Raw genomic sequence first — 23319 nt, forward strand, 5'->3', positions numbered from 1 at the left:
TGGTGCATTGGACACATTGCCCCATAAGTCTGCATGTGTGAATCCATGGGATCATTCCCCCAAAACCCATACACCCTTCTAAGTTTTCATCCTCCTACCAGAATATCCATAGCCCCCAGAAGCTTCTAGGGCCTTGGTAATGGCGTCGGGCCTCAATTTTTCGGAGTCCTTCTCTTCAACAATAAACGTAGTCTGTACTTGAAGTAGGATTGCTTGGTGACAGGAACCACACTAGAATTCCAAATAACTGAGTTAAAATGATCTTTTAAAAATAATTTGCAAATTGAGCACAGTCTACCTTGCTAAATCCATGGGAACTGATAATTGAGAATAGATTGTACATTTCTTCAGACTGTACCTTTTTTTGTAAACTCGTAAGAACCAGAAGAGCACAGGATCTTCTTCAGATGCATTTTTGAAAACTTTGTGCATTGTCCATGGAAAAGTGTAAAACATTTTAAATACATGATTGAGCTAAGATTCTGTTTGACAAGACAGGAAGAAGAGACACGGGATTAGGGATTAAAATGAAAGTAACACGATTATAAACAGCAACCATGAAACTACAGAAGAAAAGCTGGGCACTCTGAGCTGATATATAGCTCAATTCACGTGTCTCAGTGGTCTTTTTGAGACTGAAAATTGTCAGAGACTATGAGATTGAGAATAAAGTCAGAGCCTACTTCAAATGAGGCTCTTTATAAGTGCATTAAAGGAGGGATGCAGGGAAAATGGCTTGATGCAGCAGCTCTAAGAATGAGTATTTACTGCATAATTTACAAAACACACTGATTTTAGTGGGGTTATTTGGTTTTAGTGAAAATGAAAGGCGAAGGCTTTTTAATAGTAATAATAATGATAATAGCAATAAAAATAAAAACATCCTGACGGTGTTTTAATAGCATCTATGTTTTTTCTGTAACTCCAGGAAGAAGAGCTAATGATGTACATGTAACTTTATCATGTTAAATGAGAAAAACAAAAACGAAACAACTGAAAATTAGCTATTGGCCTGTGGCACATTCCTGAATATCATGCTGTTTTTGGACTTCGCCGCAGGGAGGGAGATATATTACTTTGGGTATGAAAGACTGTCCAGTGCATTAGCTATGACAGGATTACATAGACAGGTATTCAACTGAAAATAGGAAATTTTGCATACATAGTGGGCTTTGTTTCATAATCAATTGCTGCAATTTTCTGGCTCTGTTATGATATGAAGTTCCAGTATGAATGTGAGGCAAATGCTATGAGTAGGTAAAAAAAAAAAAAGACTCCTGTTGACAGTAAGTACAAGACAACATATGAAACTGGGGGTGCACATACCACATGGCTGGTTAATCTTCAAGGCTCATTTCATGTCAAAAAGCAGAGCCAAGTGAGAACAGCCCCTTCCAAATCCAGACAGCCACACAAAAGCCAACAATCCAATGCAGCATTATCTCATCAAGCAAAGCTGTTTCCCCCTGATCAGTCTTGAGTAAAATGAAATGATGTTCATTTTTAAAAAAATACAAGATTGGTGAAATTCAAGAAAAATGTTGACATATATTCAGCCTACACCATTGCTTCCTTAGCATGAGCTGTTTTCAGGAAAAACTGCAATTGACACTAATTAATACTAATTACTCATCTTAGTCTCATTCTCTGAGTTTTTCTGGCCTTACCAATATGTACTGTTCAAGTTCAATACTTATTTGAGGACTAGAGAAGTTTTTCAGCTCAGTCCTAATACATGCTACTTTCTAATCAGTGTCAGAAGGAAAAGGAAGTACAAATGGGCTGTGGTCATATAACAACTGAAGTATGCCTAGGCCTCAGGATAGGTTATAAACTTATTAAAGACTTACTGATTTATTATGGAATTTATTCCAGCATCAATTTCTGTGTCAGCATAGTTATTATAAGTAGACAACATTGACGCTATTATTACTGCTACTGTCCTTTTTATAGGTACTATCTCTGATACTATCCTATTATTATTGATACTAGCTGTATAGTATCTTTCCTTTATGGTACTCTCTGTATTTAAAACCATAAGTGACTCCTACTTGCCCACTGAGTTAAGAATAAGTTTTCCAACTTAGGGATTAGAAGCTCCACAAAAAACACAGTTCCATCCTCCCTCTCCAGCCTTATTTTCTTTAATTCCCTTGTTATACCCTGGGCCCCCCGCTAACTAGACCAGTCATGACTCCCAGCTTACATTCTAACTAATGCATTTTCTTGGTTTTAAATATATTTTCATCATGTAAATACTTACATGTGATTACAGCAGGCACAGCTTTCTGGTTTATACCTAAGCACATTCTCCTGGAAGCTGCGTACTTAAGTCTCTCTGAATTTTGTAACTCATTTTCTGCTTAACTTTAATATTGTATCATGGTTTCCATCATGCACCTAATAAGGACTGCTGAATCAGAACTGACCATTTGACAGCCACAGTGGGGGCTTAGGGCTGTCTGGGAAATTTTGTCACAGCGTCTGCTATTCAGTTCCCAAGAGGCCGTTCCAATCTATATCGGCCTATAAACATGGCTTTTTCTCTGCCATGATCCAAACCTGGTCTAGTTTGAAACTTTATGACAACTTTCATAGACAAGGATTTAATGTAATAGAAACTTATAATTTTGTCGTCTTACCATTTAGTGTTTGTTCCTTTTTCTCTCAGATCTTTTCCACAAGATACAGCAGATCTGTGTTTCTGGAGATCTTCTTTAATTTAAACCCTATTCAAGCTCTAACTCAGTTTTACTGTCTGTGTTTAGTAAATTCATTACACTATATTCTTAACACAATCAATACATCAAATTTTTTGTTGTTGTTTAATAGGATTAGTCACTGGGCCTTTGTACACATGCTGCACTCTAGCCCCTACCGAAGTTAAACCCTTGTGTGGCTAAAGGTGTATGACACCGAAGAGCAAACATATATGTTACAAATATCCGTATGTATAATGTCCTGGCAAAAAAAATTTTGATTCACACAGCAGATTCTGTTGAATGACTTCTGTGGATGGGGAGCATAAAGGGGCAGGAGTTTATACACACCGATTCCTCAAGAGTGACAGGTAAAGTTGACATACCCTGAGAACCAGTTGGTGGTACAGCAGAAGTGAATGATGTAAGTGATAGTCTTTTCTTTTCCTTCCTCCTTTACTCTAAACACAGAGAAATAAATAATCACTGTGTTGAAAACCTGCGAACACATTCTGTGTTCTTGAGATATCATTGCCATTTTATGACTGAACTTAGGCTGTTCACCATGTGCATACTTTTAAGGTGGTGGAGCTCTGTATGAATTAATTCACCTCCAAGGTGGCTAAACAACAAGAGTTTAGAGCATCCCCTCTCCAAGATACAGAAAGGATAGCTTTTTGGGAACACTTTATTCCCACAGGACTGGTTTACTTTTTTTTGAGTATTCGGACCTTAATGCTCTGTGAGAAAGAAATTGCTTTGGAGAGAAACAGTATGAAATGGTGAATCAGTGTGAGGTGGTTTCAGGCAAGGGGATAAGCAAGGTAATAGCCTCCTTTATCATTAATATTTATTCAGAAAGCCATTCAGAGTGTTATAATCAATGTCTGCCATAACCCTCCAAAAAACAGAAAAAAAGAGGAATTATGGCATGGAGAACTTCCCTACAGAGAGATTGCCTGTTCTTTTGAAGAGTTCTGATCCTTCAAGTGAGTTCCCACCAGTACAATCCAACAGCTCCCAGGACATTTCTAACAATTTTCTGGGTGGCAGTTTACATTTATCAACAATTGCTATGAAAACTCAAAATCGAGCAAAGCATAAAACTAGAGATATAATACCCACTAGACTGATCAATAACCATAGGGACTATAGCTTCATGCTTTTCCTTCCCAAACACACATACGCATTTTAGGAGAAAAGTTAATAAAACTGTGGGGATTGGAAAAGTTCTTCAGAATAGGAATAAATTATATCCTGACTATGGAGGCAAAAGGGTGTAAGGGTGCAGGGGGGCTGACTTGACATACACGGATGTGTCCAAGCACATCCCAACAAGTTAAGGATCACATTAAACAGAGCTTGGTAACGTTCTCTCAGGTAGGTGTTATTATTACTGAAAAGGAAAGAGATGGGTGCTCAGGGCAAGTCAGCCTCTTGGCAGAACCTCACAATATTGGAACACAGGAAAGAATCTTATATTAACTTTATTGTCCCAGAAATTCGGTTTTGCCAGGGCACACAGTTCAGTCACGTTTAGGGAGACTGACAGAAGCTAACCAAAGTTTAAGGAAAAGAACATGGAAGGTAGCCCAGTCAAAGGATTTACAAAAGGCGCATGGAGCTTATACATTTTTAAACACCTGTATTTCTGAAATATGTGCACTGGTTATGCTTTGAAAGAACAAATGTGTGCAAAGATTATTTTACCAGGTGAAAGAGAGGGCCTGTTCACTGCTTTGCCATCTTTCCTACTGTGAAATTATGGTGCCATCAGAATTTGAAGTGGCTAGTTTCCTAGGCCAGGTACAAACTTTCTTATAAAGTTTGCTAGGAGAAGACTTAAAAGGCAATTTTCTTTCCACTTTGATATTCAAATGAGCAATGTACAGACGTCAGCTGTTCTCTCCCTTTCTCTAATAAGATGGCAGGAAATGAGTTTGGTGATTTTTTTTTTACACTGTTGATTATCTAAAATACTGGAATTTGCAGTCCTTTAAGTTTCCCTTTGAGCAGCCATGAAATTAGCCATGTTTTGCCTGTGTATAAGGCAGTATCTTTATTGTCCATTAGCTTTGGTTTCTATCAGTAGCTATTGCTGTTTTGGGGATGTGGCTGTCCCTAAGCCCTGATGGGGCCCAGGCCTGTGAGTTCTGAGTCTCTGAGATGCTGGTTGTGCTAGAATAAGCTGGGGAGCCTGGCAGACCTGCCAGTTCACTTGCAGAGCCTCGGCAGTTCACTCTTGTCTCTGTGAGACAGAACATTCCGTGTTGGTACAAGGCCAAGGAGCCCACAGCTGTGACTGATCAGCTGGTGTGTTCCCTTAGGCTTTTCCAGAGAAACTGAGGTGGGTGGAAGTGTGCATATTGAAAATTTGGGTACAGATTTTATGTTTTGCAGTGTTCTCTGGCTTAGAGATAAGGACAAAGTAAGAAAGCATGTTCTTTCCCTTTTCTGGGACAGCATCACCCTGGACATAGAGAGGGGAACAGATTTTAGTCTTTTTCTTGGGTTCAGAAAAGTTTTATTTGTGAGGTTTTTTTTTTTTTTTTTAATGTTTTTGTCACTGTTTCAAATAACTGTTCTTAAAGTTCTGTGGGAGTTTTGCTTATCTTGGCAGATTCAATGTCAGAAGGCATATATCAAGCTTGATAGCAACTCAAAAATAGCGAGACCCAAAATGTTTGAACTTTCTTCTAAGTGACATCTCTTAATAATGCGACACATTTAGAAATATGGTTATAAGGTTTTCATACTCATCCTAGGAATGCAATATTTCTGTGGGATATGGAGAACAGACATCAAGCAGTTTTCCTAAGCTGAGGATTTATATATTGCTTTTAAAGTAATTTTTTATCCCCAAGAAAACGTAATAGGAATAGCAGAATTGTGGGACCCCCATAGAGGTGGTGTCTGGGCAAATATATCTTCATTTGTTAAGTTGTTTACATGTTTATAGCAAACCTCGCTCTCAGCAGCGAGGAGAGAATCCCTACTCAACCAAAATTGTGCCTTTGCACAATTATTCTTGATGTCCAAGTAAGCAAAAGGAAGTTGCATATTCATTTCAAATTTATTATTTGGCTTACTGTGACTAGAGACATACTTAACTATGATGTTTCAAATCCATGGATTATTTTTTAAAAGTTTTGCCAATTTTTTTAGAAATGTGGAAAAAAAACAACTGGGAAAATAGGAAAAGTACTGAGCTATGAAAGACAGGATAGGGAGAAGTAGAAGGAGGAGAAAATGAGAGATTGTTCTCTGTAGTTAATTAATGCATTTGTCTAAGACGAAGTAAAAAAAGTGGTTTCCCTTAAGCACGTAAAAGGTGCCCAGATTTTATCTAATATTAAAAATCACGGCATGTGTCAGAAGGCTGTCAGGACTCTGAGATAATATTAACTTTCATTTCCTGGCAGTGCTCTGCCACTACTGATTTTACGTTTAACAGAGTCCATTTCTTCATCTTGCCTTCAGAGTCTCTGAATTTAAGATTTATTGATCTGGTGTCAGTCAAATATGTTTTATTTTCTGAGTCCTTGCCTCACCTCACTGTCTGTAGCCCCTGGAAGACAGGACACTGTTAACACTGGTGAATGTGTGTGAAAGCTTGGCAAGTGAGGGAGGAAAGATTTAGATGGGGGTCAGCATGAATGGAGCATTAGTGCTAACTGAGGGAGTTCTAGGTCATGGAACTTCTTGGTCATGGTTCTTCGCCTACAGAGAGAGTGGATGTGGCCAGAAGGAGATCCTCTAAAGCAGCACAGGCATCAGAAGATAGAACTAGTGGCTACCCTGCTGGGGAAAAGGACAGCTTTTTGCAGGGGGGTGGGGGGTGATAGTGCAATATTAGCATTTAATGAAAAAAGTGAACATAATTTATTTAACAAAATTATCAAATCTTAATGTTTTCAAATACTAACATTTGAACAAAATGTATCCAGTGTGAAGTTATGAAAAAATATAAAAGTTAAACAAAAATGTCATAAATATAAATTACTAGCTACTAAGTGACATCTCTAGACTCTGCTGTTTGTTTGGACTCCATTCCTCTCCATCCTGGGAGTAGTGAGGTTACTCTGACATGTAACCTCCCATGGGATCTGTCCATTTGATCTTCAGCATCTTCCTGTCATTTAGCTCCCCCGAGTGGAGTTGTCACCAATATTGCCTCTGGGTAGCTCATCTGCTCTGGCTGGAGAGTCTGGTTTTATTTCTTTACTCGCCATCACCAAAGAAGTGCTCGTGGCCTTAGTCTCTTCTCTTCCTTCTCAACTGAGGCATCTGTGCAATACACTCCTCCAGCCTGCAACATCCCAGGCTTTTTGTGGGGGGCTGCAGTGAGGTTGGGGGAAGGATATCAAATGTTGCAGGAGCTTAGTGACAAAGAATGGTAGGAATGGCTTGCAGTGAGGATGTCAGGAAAGAGGATGGGACGGGAAGCGGAAGAGGAGGCCATTAGAGACAGAGATAAAAACGGCCAACTAAGTTGCTGACCAGTGCCTCAAACATTTGCATGACCACAACAAAAGTACCAGTGTTTTGGGTTTTTAAAAATAGCTGGGTAAAAGGTGGTGGTTTTCGATCTTGGCTGCACACTGGGAAGCTTACTTAGAAATACCAAGGTTTGGGTCGCACTCTCCAATAGATACTGATTTAATTGTTCTGAGTTGTGGCTTTTAAGATTCTTAAAAATCTTCCTGAGAGAGTTCCAACATGCAGTCAGTGTTAAGAATTGCAGTGCTAAGTGAATACTAGGATTTTGAAAATCAGTATTAAACTGATAAATGAAAAGTACAGATGTACCTTTATTTCAGCCAAAGGGATACAGGCTTATCTTTAAGGAGCATCTTCAGGTGCCAGGCATGGTGCTGAGTACTATTACCTTTTTTATTTTTACAGTAATACTGTAAAGTAAGAAGAATCAATCCAGTTTAAGGTGAAGAAAGTGAGGCTTAGGGAGAAGTAATTTGCACAAAGTGACACTATGTGGAGGTGAAGCCAGCAGCTCGAACTCAATCCTAGGTCTACACAATCTTTTTTCTTACCTTTCCTTTAAGACACAGTTGTAAACTGTAGCTTATCACAGATTGACTGAAGACCTGCATTCTTTTGTGCCTTATATCTAGGGATAAGAAATGAAATCTGTAGGTTCTAATCACTATAATCTATAAGGTTGTTCAAAATCAGGAGTCACCAAATGACCCTATGTTTGTTTTTGTGTGGCTTGTGAGGTAATAATAGTTTTTACATTTTTAAATGATTGGAAAAAGTTAAAGAAGGATATTTCATGGCTCATAAAAATGAGATGAGATTCAGAATTTGGTGACCACAGGTAAAGTTTTATTGGAACACAGCCGCACTTATTGGTTATGTTTTATCTGTGGCTGCTTTCACACTGCAATGGCAGGGCTGAGCACTGGTGACGGAGACCATATGGCCAGCACGGCCTGAAGTATTTACTATTTAGCCCTTTACAAAACAAGTTTGTTGGCTTCTGCTCTAAAGTAAAACCTGACAGAAAAATCTTAATGACCAAAACTGACAGTGGAGAGAATAAAAAAATGTATAAAATATAAAACCATTTACAAGGCTCTTGGAAGGTATAAGCTACCCTAGTGCATTTAAGTATTGGTTTAAAAATCATTAAATGGCCCTGGGATTTGGTGTTGATATAAATGTGAAGCAAAAGCACCATGAACCATTATTCACAGAAGATTAGTCATGGGAAAAGGTAAAACTTCTATAAATGATGTCACTAGCAACTCAGAATTAAGTGTAATAACTCCATTCATTTTTAGCTTTACTTATAAATTAAGTAAATCACTGCATAATTCTGTTACTATTTTTGCCGTAAATTCCCCCCCCACCACCAAATTTCTACTTTTTAACATATTGGTGTATTCATCAGTGTTTTCAGAATGTACAAATTCAGTAATATTTGCTGTAGCAACTTATCAGAGTTTCTCAAAGTACCTTCCTTAGATCACATGCATCCAAATCATCTAGGATGCTTGTTTCAAATACAGATACCAGGGTCCCAGGCCAGACCTACTGATTAAGAACTTCTGAGAGCAGGATTCTGCCTTTCTACAAGCTCCCAAGGTGAATCTCATGCACCCTGTGGAGTGAAAGCCCATGCTACATCATGGGTGATTATATTCAGTTATACTAAGAACACAGATTTAGAGGAGCAGGCAAGCAGGGTGTAGAGACTCCTGCAGGGAAGTGGAGCAGTATCAGGATCCTGTATTCCCAGGGTGTATGATCAAAAGCAAATATGGAAACCATCTTGCTAATAAGAAGTAGATTCATCCAAGTGGACAGAGAAATAATAGAAATGAGGAAGCTCATTAAACGAATGAAGGCTGGGATGGATTGCTGCTAGTTTTTTTTTTTTTTTTTTTCCTGCTTTATCAGAATATGATTGATCTAAGAGCCATTTCCCATCCTGGCATCCCTTCTTCATCCTAGAAATGGCCAAGTGTGCCAAACCTTCTGTTTGTTCATTCAGATCTATTCGCCATCCCTTTCCATCCACCCTGTCCTCTGTCTGGGCAGGCTGACCTGTTCAGACTGCATCAGGAGGGTCCCCTGCCTTGTGGTTTCTAGTTGAGGCTGTCAGTGGGGTGCCTCAGAAGGAGATCAGAGACAGGGAGGGGAGTGAGGCCCCCTCATTGTGTAACCCATCTGGCTAGTCTTTGGACTGAGTGTCATTGGTTCTGCTCAAGGTGGCTTTTTCTACATAATACTCCACTGCCAGGCTCTGTTACATGTGTTTGCCTTGTCACTTTGGGTCTGAGGGCAGTACTGACTCCATGGTTGCAAGCCTCAGGTTAACTGCAGAATCCTTTATGTTTCTACAACCTGTCCACATATTTATTTTAAACCCTCTTTGAATTATTGTGGTTTGACTATAACATCTGTTTTCTGTTTGGACCCTGCTGAAACAGCAACCAGATGTCTATAGGCAGGATCCAGAAGGAGAGAGGGCATCATCTCCTTGGTGAGCAAAGGTTTAGTTCATCAAGTATGACAAGTTCCTTGCCTCAGAGACCTCACACATACTCTAACCCCTGCCTAAGACCCTATTCTCTCCACCTGTTTGTCTGGCTAACTCCGGATCATTTTTAAAATGTCACCTTGAATGTCAACTTCTAAGAGATTCCTCAAATGGTTCCCTCAAACTAATTTAGTTCCCCCTGCTATACCTTCTCATAATATGCTTTATTTTTCCTTAGTTGTACTTATGCATATTATAAGTCATTTATCTTATATTATCTTTGGTCATCTCTCACACTGGATTATGATCTCCAGGAGGGCTCTGATGATTTTGTGTTTAACACTTGCTCTTTGCAAGTGCTTATTCGATTTTTGTTGAATATGTGAATGAGTAAAATATGGCTATCCTAGCAAATTCCACTGTTACCCCTTCCCCCTGAGAAAGATTGTGGCATATAAACTGCACATATACAGCATGCTATTTTCTGTACCTCAGTAAACCCACACCCTTTCACGTGACCAATTATGCTAGTGCCCACAAGAACGTCTAAGTTTCAGGTGAATGGCTCTACTTGTCTCCAAAAAGCTTGCCTATTTTATGAAACATTTGCTGTAAGAAAGGAGGCAGAAAACTATGAAACAAACTGTCAATAATTGACAAAGTAACAATAAATCATACAAAGCAAGAACAATTGCATGGTAAGTATAGGACTGGTGCTGGATTAAGCTCAGTGAGTGTGCATTTACTTTACATTTTCCTAAATGATGAGAAAAAGATCCACTGGGTCCCCACATTCTAATTTCTGTGTGGGATTTCATATCTTGCAATGTTTTGTAAATAAAGATTAAATTCCACCCTTTTCTTTAAAACAAAACAAAACAAACACTTCCATTCTTTCCTTCTCTCCGGAGTATTTCTAATCAGAGACATTAGCAGACATCTACTTACAATAAAAGATTTCTCCTTAGAGAATCAGGGTGCCAGAAGTTTTTAGATGATACATTTGACAAAGCTTGACAAAGCTGCAAGTTTTCATTTACTGTGATAGTCTCTTTTGAGAACTTAGTTACATTTTCTCGATGAGTAGCCTGGATTAAATGAAGAGGGGAAAAAAATGAATCACTCCAAATATTTGGAGATAGACTAACTAGTAAGAATTCCTCTTGATGATGCTTCATTTATTTTCTCCATTCCAGCACCTTATCATGTGTGGATTTTAGTTTCTTTGTAGCCTAAGTCTTTGGAGAACACAGATGTGAATAAGTAAGTTACCCCTACAGCTCCATATCCGTCTTTCTTTAATTTGCATTCCCGATTTCATCCATTCACTGTCTCCAAGCCATTTAATTTTTCTCTTCATGGAACAAAATGTCCCATCTCCAAGGACTCATCTCTTTCTCTTCCTGAAGGACTGCAGTCAGTGCAGTTTCTCTTGCCAGCTGCCACCTCATGCTGAGAAATCATGCAGATAACTACCCTTCTCCAAGTCATCTCAAGCCCAGAGAACCTCTTTCGGCATTGCACCAAATACCACTGTGAAGAAAAAGAAAATCTATCAGAATCTTCCTGCATTTCAGTCTGGGCTGACCTTCCTCCCTTGTGAGTAACTTCAGGGATCAAGAAGAAAACTATTTAGGTCCTGTCTACTAATTTGCTAATACTTAGAATTCCTTTGTTAAAGACTTAAATTCAGCTTAGTATTATAGACCCTGTTCAAAAACAATTTCCCTCTGTGAGATAACACTAGTACATTGTTCATTGACATTTCAGTGTGAATAAGATTGCCATTTTGCATTTTGAAAGTAGATTTCCAAAGGAGTAAAGGGCATGAAAACATGAGGACCTTATATTAAGCACAAAGAGGAGCAGAAGGGGGACACTTGGACTCTCAATATAAGCAGCATCTGCTTTTGCTTCCATATGTCCCTTAACTTCAGTCTCAATTTCAACTAACAGTGTTGTTACATTTTATCAAGTATTGAAGGTATTCCAAATAAAATAATATGCAGTGAATTTTCTCTGACTATGGCCGAGCCAGAGAAATACCTACTTCATTATTAATTGTTCAAGGTATGCATATGTTACAGAATATAAAAATGCACGTGTTCTAGACTTGTCATTATTCATATTTTTTTCTTAACATGAGTTAAAACAGTATATAGATTCAGCATTACCCAAAGCAGTAGGATTTATAGACATGTAAGAATACAACAATAGTATATGTTATTTTGTACAGTTACCCTTCAGAAAGTGCAAACAGGGACATTTATTAAGCACTTCAAAATTTGTATCTCCATCTAGTGGTTACTGATGGAAATAACATGTTTTTAAATTGATATTTTATGCATGGGGAAAAGATAAATTGAAAAGTTCTTGGTCATTTTTTGTGTGTTACCAATTCAGTTATATTTTGATATGGAATGGAAAGTCCAAAGTAAAGCTAGACATGCAGTAGGCAAAGGGAAGCCACGTACTGTTCTACAACCCATGAGCAGTGGAGTGGGCAGAAATTATTCAGGGTGGGGCAAGCCAAGAAATCTTATAGGACAAAAGGATGAGTGGTTTGTTTTGAACATGAGGAAGCGGGTCAGGGAATTACTCCCACTTGTTCTTTTTTTCTGAGAACATCACCTGATGGTCATCCTTCTCCATGGCTTCAGAGTCGATCTCCTTGGTGACAAAGAATGTTACTGAGAGAAGTCATTTTTGGGATACAAAAAAATTCCCTGGTTTCCTTAAGTGTCTCATTTGAAATCCTAGTGAGTGGAAATATCAATAAAATTTTGTCGTAAACTGATATAAGCACAAAGAATATCTGCTTCCAGACTCTGAGGCCGCCAAGGAGAAACAGTTGAGAGAACAACTTGTTCAAAATGTGTTTAAGTTCCCTGTCCCAAATTTTCCCAGAGCCCTTCTTATGTGAATTCCTTCCCCTGTAGGGTGGAACAAGTTCCTGAAAGAGATAACTGGAGTTATTTTTTTAATATATAAAAGAAAGACAAACCTGTTCCCATTTTATCTTTTTTATGTGATAAAAGAAAGGATTGTTTAGGTTTATCAGATATCATAGAACTTGCATCCCTCTCTGGATGGGGAAACATAGTAAGTCTAATAAACTGACCGATCATAACATTTATAGATTCACTTAATTTATATAAAATTTCATACTGTTTATTGTGAGTCGCTTCAGTGCTGGAAAAATCTAATAGAGACCTTACGTATGCAGTTCCTTCGACTTTGCTTGTGCTTGCAAAAGACAATAACCTGAGAAAGCCATTCCTTGAAGAACTTATCCCAAATCCCATGGACAGCTAGGACAATTTATATTTTCTAATTTAGTTTTGAATTTCTGGCTTGAACTCAATTTTGATTCTTGACCTGAGCTTGCTTATAGTCACTTATAATACAGTAGTGATAGTGACAATACCCTAATTTTCCTTTGAATAATATTTTTATTCACTCATTTATTCTGATTTGATTAAAATAATTATTTCTGGATTCAAATGGCTTTTGGCTTTAGCACATAGTTTTCTGTCTATGCTTTCATTTAATAAGTGCTCATTTATCATGTTATACTACCATGTCTGGAGTTAGGTGCTGGGGACACAATCATAATTGTGGACCAGGTGGGAGAGACTTTGTAGGAGTTGCTTCTTCAAAAATATCTATGTGAAGTGCCAAAACTACAACAACCCATGACATAATTAATGTTTACTCTGATGACTTTTTACCTTCTTTTTAGTTTTGGAAAGATTTCTGCAGGGAGCTAGCTCTATACCTTTTCAGTCATAACTGAACCCTCCCTGCAGGTCTCTGCCTGTTATAAAAGCAGTGTCCTTCCGCCATCTCTTACCTACCCAATTCTGTCCTTTTGAGGGTAGCTCACATTGTCACAAAGCACACCCATAGGCCTGAGCCTAAGCAGAACTATTTTGGGGGTTATAGAGTGAGCTTGAGCACTTAGGTTGGGGTGTCCCCATTGCAACTGAGAGGCCCCCTGCAGGGCTGGACAGAGCCTGGTCAGGAAGTAAGAGGGTGTGAGCTGCAGCTCCCAGTGCTGTCAGGTAGAGGATCATGTGAAGGTAGGAGGACAGAAGAGGTTTGTCAGTCTAGTAGCTCTAGTGACAGCTTTTAAATATTTAGATACATTTTATGTTGACTCCATTCATTGTCTGGCCCCAGCCGAGGTTAGGATGGGCCTGGTAACTGCTGCCCGCGTGCCGCCTCTGCTCTGCCCCCGCTCTTCTGGGCGCCCCTGCCTCTCCCCAGCTCCCCTGGCACTGCTCCTCCTCCCTGGCTGCTCTGCTGCTGCTTCTCTGGCACCAGGGCCTTTCCTGCTGTTCCTCTTAGAAGGTTCAAGAATCCTCCTGTTACAAAGGCTGTTTGGGAAGCACGCTCTGCTCCCAGTTTGTCTTTAATGTTATCTTGCAGAGGTGAACCAGGCTGTACTGCATGTGCTCTTATTTTGAAAGAGGCAGTGAGTGAAATACCTCTTTCTGGTTTTATATACAGACTTCACAGGACTCAGATATGAGTCTAGTAAAGACAGGAGACATATTCCCATGACAAGAGAGTATTATCCTGTGAGGAGATCAAAGTTAAGTAATTTGCCTAATGACATACAGAAGTAAGTGACAGAATTATGCTTAAATCTGTGTTTCTAATTGCAAATCTAGGGCTCTGTATGTGATACTAGGCTAGCACTTGGTTTCATTTCATCCACACTTAATTACTTTCTTTTAAATTATTCTCTAATTGTTTTACTCATGTTTATTTGCCTTGTCTCTTAAGACTGTAAACATCTGAAGGCAAAGTCAAACATTGTCAGGGCATTATATCTCCCAGAGCACATAGGATAATGCTCAGAAAATAGTAGATGCTCAGAATAAATTACTGGATAGCATAAGCTTGGTCTTTGTGTTACTAATCTGCTCTATCAAAGACAAAAAAGTCTTCAGTGAGGAAAACCTAACTCAAGTCCCTGCAACACTACTTACTATTTGTGAGATCTTGGACACATTGGTTAATCTAAGGCTTTATTTCTTCATCTCTAAAATGGGCATGGTAAAAAAAAAATTACCTAGTGGAATGATTATGATAATTCAATGGTATAACAGGTAAAGCACAGAAAACATAATATGCTCTTAATATACTAGCTAGCCCTATCCTCATCATCATTTTCTAATAAAATTTCAGAAATCACTTTGCAGGTAATATTTTGCCATTTTACCAAGAAGTCAATTTGCCTAAAAATCAGGGACAAGAATCTGCTTTAAGACTGGTAAATGTGTTAGCAACCAGCTGTCTCATTAACTTCATTAACTTCATGAATATTTTAATGAAGTTTACAGCTCCAGTAGATCTATTTCTTCATTAACATCAGCTGTAAAAACTTAGCAGATACCTGGGAGATGATACAGATTGTCCAGTGGCTCATGGAGAGCTCAGGCATAATCATTTCTGGATGGAGTGGGCATGGGTGTCAGATGGGCTGAGTCGGCATGAACAGGAGAACCAGAGCCGCTGCTTCTGCTCAGCCACTCATTTTTACAAAGACATTCAGCACCACTCAGGGGCATTATCTGCAGCTCTGGGTCCCACACTTACTGTTCTTTAGTAAGCCCATTCTCACACAACAAAAAATAAACCATGCTCCTCTCTTACATAAGAACTAGTCCTTGTTTTCTTCTTTTTGAGGAAAAAGTTTCAAAAGCTCTTTTTATTGTAAATGGGATCCACTGGGGTCCATATTACTACCTCATCATAACCCTAGAAATCAACACTTGTATAGCACCTCATAGTCTTAAAAAAAGAAAGCACCATTTAAAGATAAATTGTCCCATATTTCCACTGTTCTCCCCATTGTATACAACTCAGTGCTACATACATGCTATGCAAACCAGAGCAGGCAGATCTTCCCTCAGACTGCTCCCCATTATGCTTGCTTATCCCCCACCAAGAGTAGAATTCCTCTGCCGACAGGCCACCTGCCAGTTGGAGAAACCTATTTAAAGAATTGATTGCAGTTCAAGGCCTATCTTTCAGCTCCAGCTCTAGATGGTTTATTGTGCAAAATAAAAAGCTTGGGTATTCAGCCGACGGAGAAAGTAGAAACCTCTTTGTTTGTTGACGGAAATAAAATGTGTCTTGTCATAGATGGTGATATCACATATTAATCACCCCTGCTGGGGAACAGGGGCCCTCTGGAGCCGTGTGCCGTAAATATTGATGTGATCACCCTGAACTGGCAGGACGCCTGGGGAGCCAGGAGAGGTCTACATAAAAGGATTTGCATGAAGGTGCACTCAACTGCTTTCCACTGTCCTATTTTTCTGCTTTGAAATCTGTGTATCTCCAATCTGATTGCTTCCCCATTCAGCCTCCCAGAGTTTGAAAAACCTTTCCAGATATTCCAGGAGTAAGGTTGAATCCCCTCCCTCTTTTCAAGAAGAATACAAAATCTTTTTTTATCTTTTACACTTTATATGGTTTTTGACAGAAATCACAGCTTCCCCCAGCTGGCTGCCTATCCAGGGGACTGAAAGGTTGTCTGGCATCGGCTGCTGGTGATGAAATGTCCAGGCTATTTCAGCTGTAGGGGCAGAATTTTATGCTGTGATATTATTTTCTGTTCAGGGGACACTTTCCAATAATCAAGTTGACAGTCCTTCTTAAAGTTACATGCCGACCAGAAGAAAATTGCTCTGTTTCTGAAGACTGAACAAATGCTGATGCTCACAATGGCAAAGTGCCAGTTATCTTGTGGCATATTTGTTGTTGTTTCACTGCTGTTTACAGATCCTTGCCAATCACAAGCCATAGTCTGAATTGTGACCAGACTGAAGTCGAATATAGAGTCCCTTCATTGAATTATAAGGATATATTCAGCAACCTGCACTGTGTATGATTTCTGCAATAATATGTTTTATTTCTTTTTATCTAACAGATATTTACTGAGTATCCAGTATATGTCAGACACTGTTCTGGGTACTGTGGATGGAGGGTTAAGCAAATGGGGCAGACAGACAAGGTTCTCTGATGTCAATTTCTGTTCTCATAGTAGGACCTCCCAAAAGACAAATAAACAAAGAACACATCAGTTAAAGAGACTATTCAGAACCTTGAAGTAGAATGGGAAACTGGGTGGTTACTGTGGATGGGGTAGTCAGCAGTAGTCTGAAGTGTAAATTTTTGAAAGCTACCAGCAGATTACAGATGGTGTGAGAGATTGTCCCAAGCAGAATGTGTAACTCATGCAAAGGTTTTAATGCAGCAATGTTAGGCCCTTTTGAGGAACAGTTTGGTCAATACTTTTGAATATTTTATAATATTAAATGACAAGAGAGGCAAATCTGACTGAAGGTATGTAAAAAGGGAATGCAAAAGAAATTGGGTGGAAGCAATTCTTTAAGAATATTTCACAAAAAAAATAACTGTAAGCTCTTCAACAAAAGCCTGGACAACTAGGACCAAGAGCAGATGACGAGGCCACCCAGTCTTATCTCAGATGAGAATTCTGTTGGTAAGAGAAATTCCAACACATCCTCTATCTCAAAAGGCTCTCCTGGCACCCTTAGTTTGGATGATAGTTCCCCTCATCTGTATTTGTTCTTAGTGCTTGGCATAATAGTTAATAAATATTGAGTGCTCAGATTTTACAGATGAAGTCACTGAGTAATCCATTGTGAAAAACTTGATTCCTTACCCCAAGTTGGAAATCTAGACTAGCTAGAAAGCTGTGTAGAATGTCCTGTCCTGATCTTTATCGCTTTTGCCATTCTGAAGAACTTGGAGAGAGACCTTTAAGGCAGAAGGAGGGATATGATTCAGAATTTTGCTTAAAATTGATCTAGACCTTTATTTTTCAATATTTGCAGATGAACACCTTATGAAAAATGCCAGTGAATAGTAGTAACTAGGCTAACTTAATTTGTCTTTTTTTTTTTTTGTGATCTCATAAATATGCTTAGTCCAGGAAAACTAAAGATTTTTTTACAATGTAGAGTAAAGCATGCTTCAGATTACTCTCTCAGGGAAACATACATTTAAAAATAGGTCAGATTGACTAAATTTGTCTGACTTTTTTACATAGGGGGATTTTATGCGCAGTAAATTTTTGGGTTTAGATGTTTTCCTGGAACCTAATCTATCACATTCCCCCCAAATTTCTGCATGGAACATGAGGGTTATCCTTGGGAAATTTCTTTTTAGAAATGGTCTGGGAAATGCAATTAGGCTTTTTTCAGTGGGGAAGTAGCTCAGGAAATTTTCTGTATTCAGCGTTTGAAAATGACTACTAAAAAAAGTTCTTATATTTAAATGACAATTGACAGCTTAAGAAAGACAGGTTGGATCCCTGTGCCTATCTTCAGAAGCTTAAAGTTAAAGAGATCAAGTAATTCTGACTGAAAGCCATATTAAAAAAATCTGGCTAATGTGGGAAATAGATTATAGAGTCTGATCACAGGCTTTATGCAGAAATTGGATTTCATATATATATAACGTGAATTGCACAAAGCAATCTATCCAACAGGGGAAGAATCTGACAGTACTTAGAGATTTCATTTGGAAGGGTTTGAAAACATTGGGTATTTCAGTTTATTTTAAGTGACAGATGAATTGGAAAAGCTAAATATTTGATATCAAGGATTTTTTAATTGAACAATTATATTAAATTATTTAAAAACTTTCTCAAGCAACTTTGGCAAAGCTGTAGGGCTTTGAATCAATTCTGTTCTTTGCAGAGCATTCTGTTTCTATTCTGGATTGGTGAGACATTGAATGTTTGTGAATATTTCTGATCTCTACTGAATTTTGATTGAAAAAGAGTAATAGACATTTTGATACTATGTTTTTTCCCCCCCTTGGGTCTTTTGGCCTTTCCAAAATAGAACTGTCGATTGAATTAAATCTTTCACTGAATACTTTCTAGTTCAAGAGCTTATATTTGAAGAAGCATGACAAAATGAGTAAAACAAGGTCCCTGCTCTTAAGTTATTCAGTCTAGGGGTAGAGGCATCTTTCTATTGCCTATTGATTATCACTATCTGAAATTTCTGTATCTTCTCAAGTTTATTCTGTCCCAAACTGAATTTAATTCCCCTCTTGGTTCACATTAGTGATGAAATATAGACTGAAATATAGAAGTCATTCTTGAAGCCTCTTTTTATCAACCCTTCACACTCAGTCATCAAATTCTTTCAATCTGTCTCTTCAATATGTCTTAAACTTTGTTTTTATTCTCATGTCTAAGGACATAGTTATTGCTCCTGAATTATAAAAATAGTCTCCTAAATAATTTCTGTGTACATGTATGTATATAAGTATAAAGTTATCAACTATCTTTTCTTAAAATGTTTTGTCCTCATTTTAACTAAATTTTTATTATTGTTCACTTGAGAAATAATGCTTGATTATGATGCAAATTTAAATAGGAATATAAATAATAATGACTCCAATTTCTTAAATGATTATGAGGCTCATGTGGTGTTCCCATGGCTTTATGCACATTCTTTCATTCATTCTCACAATAATCATGTCAGGTGAGTACTATTTGTATCTGCAGTATAAAGTTAAGCATATGATATTTAAAGGTTTACTTTTTACAATAAAATATAATTTTTTATGAAAATAGTTTTTATTTTTCTTAGTTCTCAAGTGAAGTATTTGACTCTTTTAGACTAATTCTAATGTATTGCTTGATTGATTAATTGAAAGTTAGCTGAAATGCAAAGTCAGTCAACCTGTGTTTGACAGTGGCTGCCTTTGATAGATTCTTTTCCCTGATTATGTCTGTCATTAGAAAGATACTCTGACAACAGTTATACAATGTTTTATTGAATATTCTACCACATGGCAGGTATTCCCTAAGTTTTTGGTCAGTAAATGAAGCTGAAAGACTAGTTGATATGCTGTTATATAGATCAGGAGTGATGAGAACTAAGAGAGAGTGGAATTTTATATGAAAAGGAGAAGGCAGATATTATGGGCCTATAGAGATAAAGTGATCAAAATTTGGTGATAAAAGGAAGTGCCCAAGGAACTCTGGAACTTTAAAAGCAACTAGGAGAATAGTAATGTTGCTGGTACAGCAGGATGATGATTTTCACAGGCATCTGAAATTGATAGAAGCTTTGGATGTTTGAGTCCAATAATACAATAGTTTCGTCTGTTTATTTTGTTCATTTTTGAAGTGATTATTCTTTATTTCAAGAAATTAATGCAGGTTTCTCCTAGTTGTGTCATACTTTCTAAATAACTTCCAGTCCCCATCCCACTATCAGTATCTATTAAAGGAAAGTCTCTTGTAAAAATAATTTAGACTAGCATGCTTTTTTCTTACAGGCATTAATACTTTAAACAGACGTTTTGATTGCAGAATTGTATTAGTGTGTACAGCTTAAACCAACACGCATTTATTATCTCAGAGTACAGCTTAACTGGGTCCTTTGCTTAGGGTATCATGGCCCACAATCAGTTGTTGTCCAGGTGCTCTGATATTGGGTGTGTATTTATTTACATTTGATGAATCCTCTTGATGAATTTACCCCTTTATCATATATAATGACCTTATTTGCCTCTTGTGACAGTTTTAAACTTAAAGTCTGTTCTGTGTGATAAGTTTAACTCCCCTACTCACTTTTTGCTTTTTCTATCCCTTCGTTTTGAGCCTATGTATATCCTTAAAGCTGAAGTGAATGTCTAGAAGGCAGCATATAGTTGGGTCTTGTCTTCTTGTTTTTTAATCCATTCAGCCACTCTATGCCTTTTGACTTGAGGATTTAATACATTTACATTTAAAGTAATTACTTACAGTTAGGGACTTAACTAATGTCATCTTATTATTTTATGGCTGTTTTGCAGTTTTCTTGTTCCTTTCTTCTTCTTTTGCTGTCTTTCTTTGTGAATTGATGGTTTTCCAAAGTGAAATGCTTTGATTCCCTTCTCTTTATCTTTTATCTGTCAGTTGCAGGTTTTGCCTTGTGCTTAACCACGAGACTTGCATAAAACATCTTATGGTTATAATAGTCTGTTTTAAGCTGATAAGTTAACTTTAATCACATATGAAAAAAATCTACCCTTATACTCTCTCCTCACATTTTGTTTGGTGTCCTGTTTTACCTCTTTTTGTATTGTCTATTCATTAAAATTATTGTAGCTGTATTTATTTTAATTTTGTTCTTTAAACGTTTTTTATTAGTTAAATGATTAACAACACCATTTTACAGTATTAGAGTATTTGAATTTGATAATATACTTACGTTTATCAGTATGTTTTATGTTTTCATATCATTTCATGTTACTAATTAGAGTCCTTTCATTTCAGCTTGAAGAACACCTTTCATCATCTTGTAAGAAAGGTCTAATGGTGATAAACTCCATTCTTGAAAGACAACTTTTCCAGGTAAAATATTCTTGTTTGGTAATTTTTTCTTTCAACAATTTGACTCTATTAATCTCACTCTCTCCTGGCCTGCTGGGTTTCTGCTGAGAAATCCATTGATTTATTTATGGGGTTTCCCTTATATATGAATTAATTTTTCTCTTGTTAACATTTCTTTCTTTCTTTTTTTTTAACATTTTTTAATTGAGTAATAGTCATTTTACAATGTTGTGTCAAATTCCAGTGTAGAGCACAATTTTGCAGTTATACATGAACGTACATATATTCATTGTCACTTTTTTTTTGGTGAGCTACCACAAGATCTTGTATATATTTCCCTGTACTATACAGTATAATCTTGTTTATCTATGCTACATTTTGAAATCCCAGTCTGTCCCTTCCCACCCCCCGCCCTCTAACATTTTTTTCTTCGTGTTTGATTTTAGACAGTTTTATTATAAAGTGTTTGGAAAAGATTGTTTTGGGTCAAAATTTTGGCATGACCTGTTGGCTTTATGAACTTGAAGATCCAAATTTCTCCCTGGGTATAGGAAGTTCTCAGTCATTATTTCTTTAAATAAGCTTTGTGCTTTATTTTTCCTCTCTTCTCATACTGGGACTGCAGTGATGTATAGATTGTTTCTTTTAGTGGCATTCCATAATTAAAGTAGGCTTTTTTTAATCATTTAATTTTTATTGTTGTTCTTCTGACTAGATGGCTTAAGATGATTGTCTTCTATTTCACTAATTCTTTCATCTGCTTGGTTGAGTCTATTGTTGAAGACTAATGCATTCTTCAGTTCAATCAATGTATTTTTCAATTCTAGGATTTCTAGTTTTAATGGTTTTTATTTTTTTGTTGTTCAACTTCTCATTTTGTTCATTCATTGTTTTCCTAGTTTTATTTAGTTGTCTACCTGTGTTTTCTTGTACACTGAATTTCCTTAAGAGGATTATTCTGAATTTTTTTCAGACAGTTCAGAGATCTCCATTTCTTTGAAGTCACTCATGGGTTTTATTAGTTTCCTTTGGTGGTGTCATGTTTCTTTGATTATTCATAATCCTGTGGCCTTGCATTGGTGCCTGCACTTTTGAGGAAACAGACACCTCTTCCAGTCTTTACAGATTGACTTTGATAGGCAGAGAGCCCTTCACCAGGCAGCCTGTCAAGAGATTCTGGGTGGACTGTCTGGTGATGTCCACAGGTAGGCTTGCTGCTAGTGTCCTTGGGTGGGCAGGTCTGGTGCCTGAGTCGGCAAGTGGGCAGGCCTATTTTTTGTGCACACAGGGACCATCATGGTGCCTGGACCCTTGTGGATGGGACTAGCCCTTGAACCTATGGTGATAGGTCTGGGACCTGGGTCTTCACGGGCAGGCTTAGATCGTGGGTCCACAGGGCCAGTCAAGACACAGGGACCATTGGGGTGGGCCTGGAATTTGGACTTACTTCTCTCTCCTTCTCCTATGGGGAGAGTATCTCTCTGTGTGTTGGGCTGCCAGGGCTTAGGAAGGGGTTATGAGAATAATGTGAATCTATCTTTCCTACCTCCTTGATACATCTTTTCTAATTTCTGTGCTACACTCAGGTGCTGTAATTCCTTACCTGGAATTCTTGGCTCTCATAAAATTATTTTTGCGTGTCGATAGTTGTTTAAGTTGATGTTTCTGGGGATAGGACAAGCTTTAGGAATTCCTGTGCTGCCATTTTGCTGAGATTGCTCTCCGCATATTTTAGTTCCTGTTCTTCAATCTCAGATATTATTTCCAAGTATGGTTAAAAAAGTAAGCTAGCTAACCAGAGCCAAAACAAATAAGCAAACAAGCAAATAAATAAACACAACAGAATCTCAAGCCATTAGGAGAGTCAAATCCAGAAGAAGCAGAAGTGTAGTGTGTAAAGGCAACAGGACCCAGTGAAGTATTTATCATCTCAAAGTCTTTTGATGCTTTCCTGCAATCTCCAGTTTTTTCGCGGGTATGTTTTTATCAATGCAACTTGGTCCATGAAACAGGAAAAAGCGAAGATGTCCCTTGGAAAGATAACTGTCTGCTCATTAGGTGTTTAATTTAAAAAAAAGTTTTATATTATCTTTCTTTTGCATTTGATTGCTGAGTAATTGAGTTGTGAGGAGATATATTATTGAGTGAGGAGGAGAATCATGTGAGAACAATCACAGATCCTTTGCCTGAAATTTCTTTTCTTTTTTGATAAATGCCTTCAGTCCTCATAA

The 23319-nt window shown here is 37.8% G+C and overlaps 1 long non-coding RNA gene across 1 annotated transcript in view; it reads left to right on the plus strand.

The window, feature by feature from the left end:
• The window catches only part of LOC116668992, a 294519-nt gene that overhangs the window by 121113 nt on the left and 150087 nt on the right, over nucleotides 1-23319 (plus strand). Inside the window, exon 2 of the long non-coding RNA XR_004326343.1 lies at nucleotides 21032-21109. This is a non-coding gene — a long non-coding RNA (uncharacterized LOC116668992). The remainder of the gene's footprint in view (nucleotides 1-21031; nucleotides 21110-23319) is intronic.

Source organism: Camelus ferus, chromosome 15 (assembly GCF_009834535.1).
Source record: "Camelus ferus isolate YT-003-E chromosome 15, BCGSAC_Cfer_1.0, whole genome shotgun sequence".
Classification (NCBI taxonomy): domain Eukaryota; kingdom Metazoa; phylum Chordata; class Mammalia; order Artiodactyla; family Camelidae; genus Camelus; species Camelus ferus.